The sequence below is a fragment of the Limulus polyphemus genome, unplaced genomic scaffold (genome assembly GCF_000517525.1).
Source record: "Limulus polyphemus unplaced genomic scaffold, Limulus_polyphemus-2.1.2 Scaffold4089, whole genome shotgun sequence".
Lineage (NCBI taxonomy): Eukaryota > Metazoa > Arthropoda > Merostomata > Xiphosura > Limulidae > Limulus > Limulus polyphemus.
This window is the reverse complement of record NW_013669699.1, coordinates 50,971-56,618: the sequence shown is the minus strand read 5'-3', so window position 1 is coordinate 56,618 and position 5,648 is coordinate 50,971. Positions and strand designations below refer to the sequence as shown.

Below are 5,648 nucleotides of genomic sequence, written 5' to 3'. Positions count from 1 at the left end.
GTATTTTGAACTTAAAATAACCAAGTAATGACGTTTGATGGTATTTTGAACTTAAAATAACCAAGTAATGACGTTTGATGGTATTTTGAACTTAAAATAACCAAGTAATGACGTTTGATGGTATTTTGAAGTTAAAATAACCAAGTAATGACGTTTGATAGTATTTTGAACTTAAAATAACCAAGTAATAGCGTTTAATGGTATTTTGAACTTAAAATAACCAAGTAATAGCGTTTAATGGTATTTTGAACTTAAAATAACCAAGTAATGACGTTTGATGGCATTTTGAACTTAAAATAACCAAGTAATGACGTTTAATAGTATTTTGAACTTAAAATAACCAAGTAATGACGTTTGATAGTATTTTGAACTTAAAATAACCAAGTAATGACGTTTGATGGTATTTTGAACTTAAAATAACCAAGCAGTTAAGCTACTTTTTAAACACTCTGTAATTCTGTTTACTTATATGAGAATATTATACTTGGTTGTACACCAGATTTATTTATTTATTTTATACTTATAGAAAAGTAAGTTTCTTTTTAAATATGTGTAAAAACATAGAGGGGGTATTTGATTACTTTTCACATTTTATATAACTGAAATAAAGTTAAAAAAGACGTGTGGCTTGTAACGTACAAAGTGCAGTGCGTGCTTTTGCTGTAACGGGTCACGAACCATGAATTATATGGTTCACAATGCTATACCTGGCCCTTCATGAATCACTGAAATAAATTGTATAATATGCAACTTTAAACGATAGCGTTATACAAAGTGATCGTATTGGATGATGTTATCCCAAGATGAAGGGAATTAATTCCCGAGTGCTATTTCGTTCCTAAGCACGTGCTATCTGTAAACGTAATTCTGTAAATGATGACGTAACGCCGTTCATTTTCTCAGTCACATTCAGCTCAGCTACTTCAGGATTTAGAACATATTCAACTCCTTAGAAAAGCTATGGCCTAAGTAACGTTTATATTAAGTCGGAGATTAATTAAATATCGTACGACAGTTTAGTAAAGTTTGAGTTTACTTAAATATCGTACGGCAGCTCAGCAGAGTTTGAGTTTACGATAGTTTGGTAAAGTTTGAGTTTACTTAAATATCGTACTACAGATCAGTAAAGTTTGAGTTTACGATAGTTTGGTAAAGTTTGAGTTTACTTAAATATCGTTCAGCCGTTTGCTAAGACATAGTCTGCTATAAATCCAAAGAGCTCGTGCTTTCGGCATGTGATGAAATACGATCTCAGCTAACACTATGTTATCTTTAAACATAGGTGTAGTAAATAGTTTGTATGTAAAATACTTTTCTACGTATGGACAACGGTAAGCTTGTTTGTTGGAATCATAAAAATCGTTCTGTCTCCAGCTTAAAATGAAAGTTCGCGTTTCGAGATTTCAATATAAAAATTACTTAATCATCAAACGAACACATACTGCTTATGTTAGTAAACCTAATAATAATATATCATTACAAAACAGCTTACTTTTCCCTAAGTTTTTATCAAATTTTCGTATCCGTCAACAGGCTTTATGTTTTCGCCCCTTCCCACAGTGGCTCAGCGTTAAGTCTGAAGGCTTATAACGCTAAAACACGGGTTTCAATACCTGCGGTGGGCATAACACAGATATCCCATTCTGTAGCTTTGCGCTTAACATCAAACGGACAGTTTTTCTTCTAATGTTATATATATATATACTACTAACAACACAACCAATACTTAACATAAGCTAATCTCGAAGTTTTCAAATTTCTTTAATTACTATTCACATTTCAACATTATTATAAATAAGTTGAATTATCGTGTCATTTCATGAGATGACAATTATCACAAGTCACTCGAAGAAGTCAACAATTTTACGAAAGTGACGTTATGTTGAAAATGTTCCTTACCTGTTTAGCTCGGACCGACAAGAAAGCTACGTAGATCTGGAAGGAAACTAGCTGAAGACACAACCTTAATGTGTGGTCTTCGGACGAAAAGGCAAATTTTCATATACTTTGCACACGACTCGCACGTGAAACGTCACCCAACAGCTACAAACAAACCCTCAGCTTGGGAACAGAAACGAGCCGACAAGACATATAGGGCGTCTTGGACGAACCTTCAAGTTACGCAGATGTTTTCCCTCGCGAATTAGGCCTAGATTTTGGGTTAACAATGTTACAAAGTGTCGGGTTTCTCCATATGAAATAACACTACCACGTTTTAGCGTAATAGGCCTTACGTTTTGTCACTTTCACAAATGTACAAAAAATATAACTTTGTGCCCCCCAATCACCCCTCTAGAAGCCCACACGTAAAATAGTGAAACTTTTTTTTTTAATATTATCGGAAATTAGTTATTATAAATAGCGAACTGGGTAACAGAAAGGTATGTTTAAAGTCTACCAAATTCACCCAAGTTGGTTCGTGTGGATACGTTTTTTCGAATTATCTTTTTTTCCTATTTTTATTTTTTGAAGCATACACGAGATCTTCTGTCCTGCGTACGTTTTGTACGCTCATGAAAATGGCGTAAACTGTGAACGATTCGTAATAATTTCAGATAGTTTTGTAGTTCTTTTGAGTTCGTGTATTGAAATATCAGTTTCTTGTTTTCTTTCGGTTTCAAAGGTTTTACAATAAACAGAACAAGAATTTTCTATATTGTTAGCCCTGATATTGTTTAGGAAAGTACATTGTTTTCTTTATAATGTTATCGAACAATAATTGTTCATAATACAAATATAAGTGACGGGAATTGAGAACAGCAACAATTATAAATTTACTTTTCAACTAATTGTTTATTTGTGGGACTACTAAGTTTTGCCCCCACTCCCCCGCGGTAAGTTTGCGGACATACAATGCTAAATCCGGGGCTCGATTCCTAGCGGTGGACAAAACAGCAGATAGCTTATTATGAGGCTTTACGCTAAAACAAGCAAACAAAAAACTAACTCTTGGATCACCCTGTATACACCATTTCGATTTTTTCAAACGACTTATTCGCAAAGGACAAAATATGTCCCTAAACTAGATTACCAGGAAATAGTGTAGATTAAACGTATTTTATGAATAATTTTTGTTAGCGAATAAACATTGTATAACCTGTTTCTTTTCCTTCAACTTCCAGATATAACTAAAACAATTTGAAGCTACACACCTTATAAACTTTGGTAATAATATCACGTAGTAAAAAAACCAAAACAAAACAAAAATGAGAACGAGAAATAAAGTCAATTGCAGAATTTTAAAACGAAATTCTTAAATTTTCGACTGAAAAGTCTTTTGATTTCTAATTTTGAGCATATTTCACACAGGAGTCGGCGATTCCCCAGTTTCTATTTTTACACTGAATCTACACCAGAGCAGGCCTTAAAATCGTGTGTCTCTCTCTCTCTGTGTGTGTGTGTATAGGAGGCACAATTGTCCCCTCAGTGTTCTGATTTACTCCACTAATGATCTCGGATTGTACCGCTAGTGAAAAGTTATTTTATATTTCTGAAACATCTCTGTTTTGCAATGTGTGTCCTTCTAGACTATTTGCGGTGTATTTGTTTTGTTTTTTAAATCCCGTCTTTACGGAAACACGAAATTACTGTAATAAAAAAATCAATTCAAACAAATTTCGATAAGGTACGTTACACTGAAATTTGTAATCTTCTTTCACCGTTGAAACTCTCTTATTTTAAGCCTTACATCAGAGATCGCGATACGATACAAAACTTAGGTGATAGTTTAAGTATGGAGTGTTAAATATTAGCTGAAGTTTATTGATTTTTTATTTTTATTTTTCAAACTGAACTAGCAGAAAAATCTCTTGGTTAAAAGTTGCCCCCCCCCCAGTGTCACAGCAGTATGTCTGCGGACTTACAAAGCTAGAAACCGGGTTTCGATACCCGTGGTGGGCCAAGCACAGATAGCCCATTGTGTAGCTTTGTGCTTAGAAGTTGTTCTATTAAAATAAAATGATAAAAACTGCTTATACTCATGTCGAGAATACTTGATGAACAAGTATTAATTGTTTGATTTGGTGGCGAATTTAATCCTTTGCTGATTAAGTAAACATTGTCGCCATATCTTTTCTTTAGAATTTCAGTTAGCTGTCCACCCATCTCTACTTTTGAAAAAATAAACTAAAGAGAAAAGCGGCGAGTTACAGAACCCATCTTCAACACGTGGGGTGAGTTACAGAACCCATCTTCAACTCGTGGGATGAGTTACAGAACCCATCTTCAACTAGTGGGGTGAGTTACAGAACCCATCTTCAACTCGTGGGATGAGTTACAGAACCCATTTCCAATTCGTGGGCTACTCTAATCAAATTGAATTTGACTGTCACTTTTATAATACAATTTTATAAAAATTGTGAAGCATGTTTATTTAGCAGATACACGGGGGGGGGGATCTCGGATCAACAGTCCACCACGTTAATCACTGGACCGAATTGGACCTTTACTCCTGCAATTCGTTAGTTTTTTGTATTTGTCTTTTAAAGAAATGGTCTGATCGAAACTTATGCAGGTGACTAAACAATGCTCAACAAATTTGTTAGAATCACTGTGGTGTAGAGTAATCTTTAAGAGTTTTGATTTAGTTCATGTTACGTGATGTTATAGCTTTAAGAAGAAAGATTTAAATTCCGTTTCATGTTATTATTACATCACGTTTTTATATTTATTCGAGGTGACACATATTCACTAATAGACACAGCTAAATATGGGGTTTGTACCCCTGCTTGTAAGTATCGTTACTGGTAGGAAATAAAAACAAATTTGGGAAAAGACATAACGGCATTTTAAAAACGTATGTGGCAAATAGCCACGCATTCCTAGTTTCTCGTAGCACCTCCCATTAGAAACAAAATATACGTTCTTTGCATCATTGATTATTGAGAATATTAAATATTAATGTCGTTAATACTTGATTTTGGAGATATCCAGAAAATTCTGTACTGTAGAAAAACGGTATTCAGTTTCATTCTGGACTGTAACTCGTCATAGATATCCAGAAAATTCTGTACCATAGAAAAACGGTATTCAGTTTAAATCTGGACTGTAACTCGTCATAGATATCCAGAAAATTCTGTACTGCAGAAAAGCGGTATTCAGTTTAAATCTGGACTGTAACTCGTCATAGATATCCAGAAAATTCTGTACTGCAGAAAAACGGTATTCAGTTTAATTCTGGACTGTAACTCGTCATAGATATCCAGAAAATTCTGTACTGCAGAAAAACGACATTCAGTTTAATTCTGGACTGTAACTCGTCAAAGATATTGAGAAAATTCTGTACTATTCAGTTTAATTCTGGACTGTAACTGGTAAGAGATATTCAGGACATTTTACATTGTAGAAAAACGGAATTCAGTTTATTTCTGGATTATCAGAGATATGGAGTAAAATCTGCATATATTAAACACATTCTAGAGTTTAAACAAAAAACGTTAAACAAACAAAAATACAAAATTAGGCCATAGTTCAAACACTTTAAATTTTAGATAACTTCTGAAACATAGGTTTACTTAAATTTATATCCCCTGTTTTACACTGTGACCTGCCCGAAAACTAACTTAGTGTGTATATTTTAGTCACTGAAACACGGAGCGAGTTCTATAAAAAACTAGTTTGTTGGTTAGAACCAAGATAAAAAACTAGTT

General features: G+C 33.8%; 1 protein-coding gene across 1 annotated transcript in view; it reads right to left on the bottom strand.

Moving 5' to 3' along the window:
- The window catches only part of LOC106470570 (muscle LIM protein 1-like), a 16,639-nt gene extending 14,593 nt beyond the window's left edge, over positions 1-2,046 (bottom strand). Inside the window, exon 1 of the mRNA XM_013931133.2 lies at positions 1,900-2,046. The gene's annotated coding sequence lies outside the window, so the exon portion shown is untranslated. The remainder of the gene's footprint in view (positions 1-1,899) is intronic.
- Positions 2,047-5,648: the final 3,602 nt, after the last annotated feature.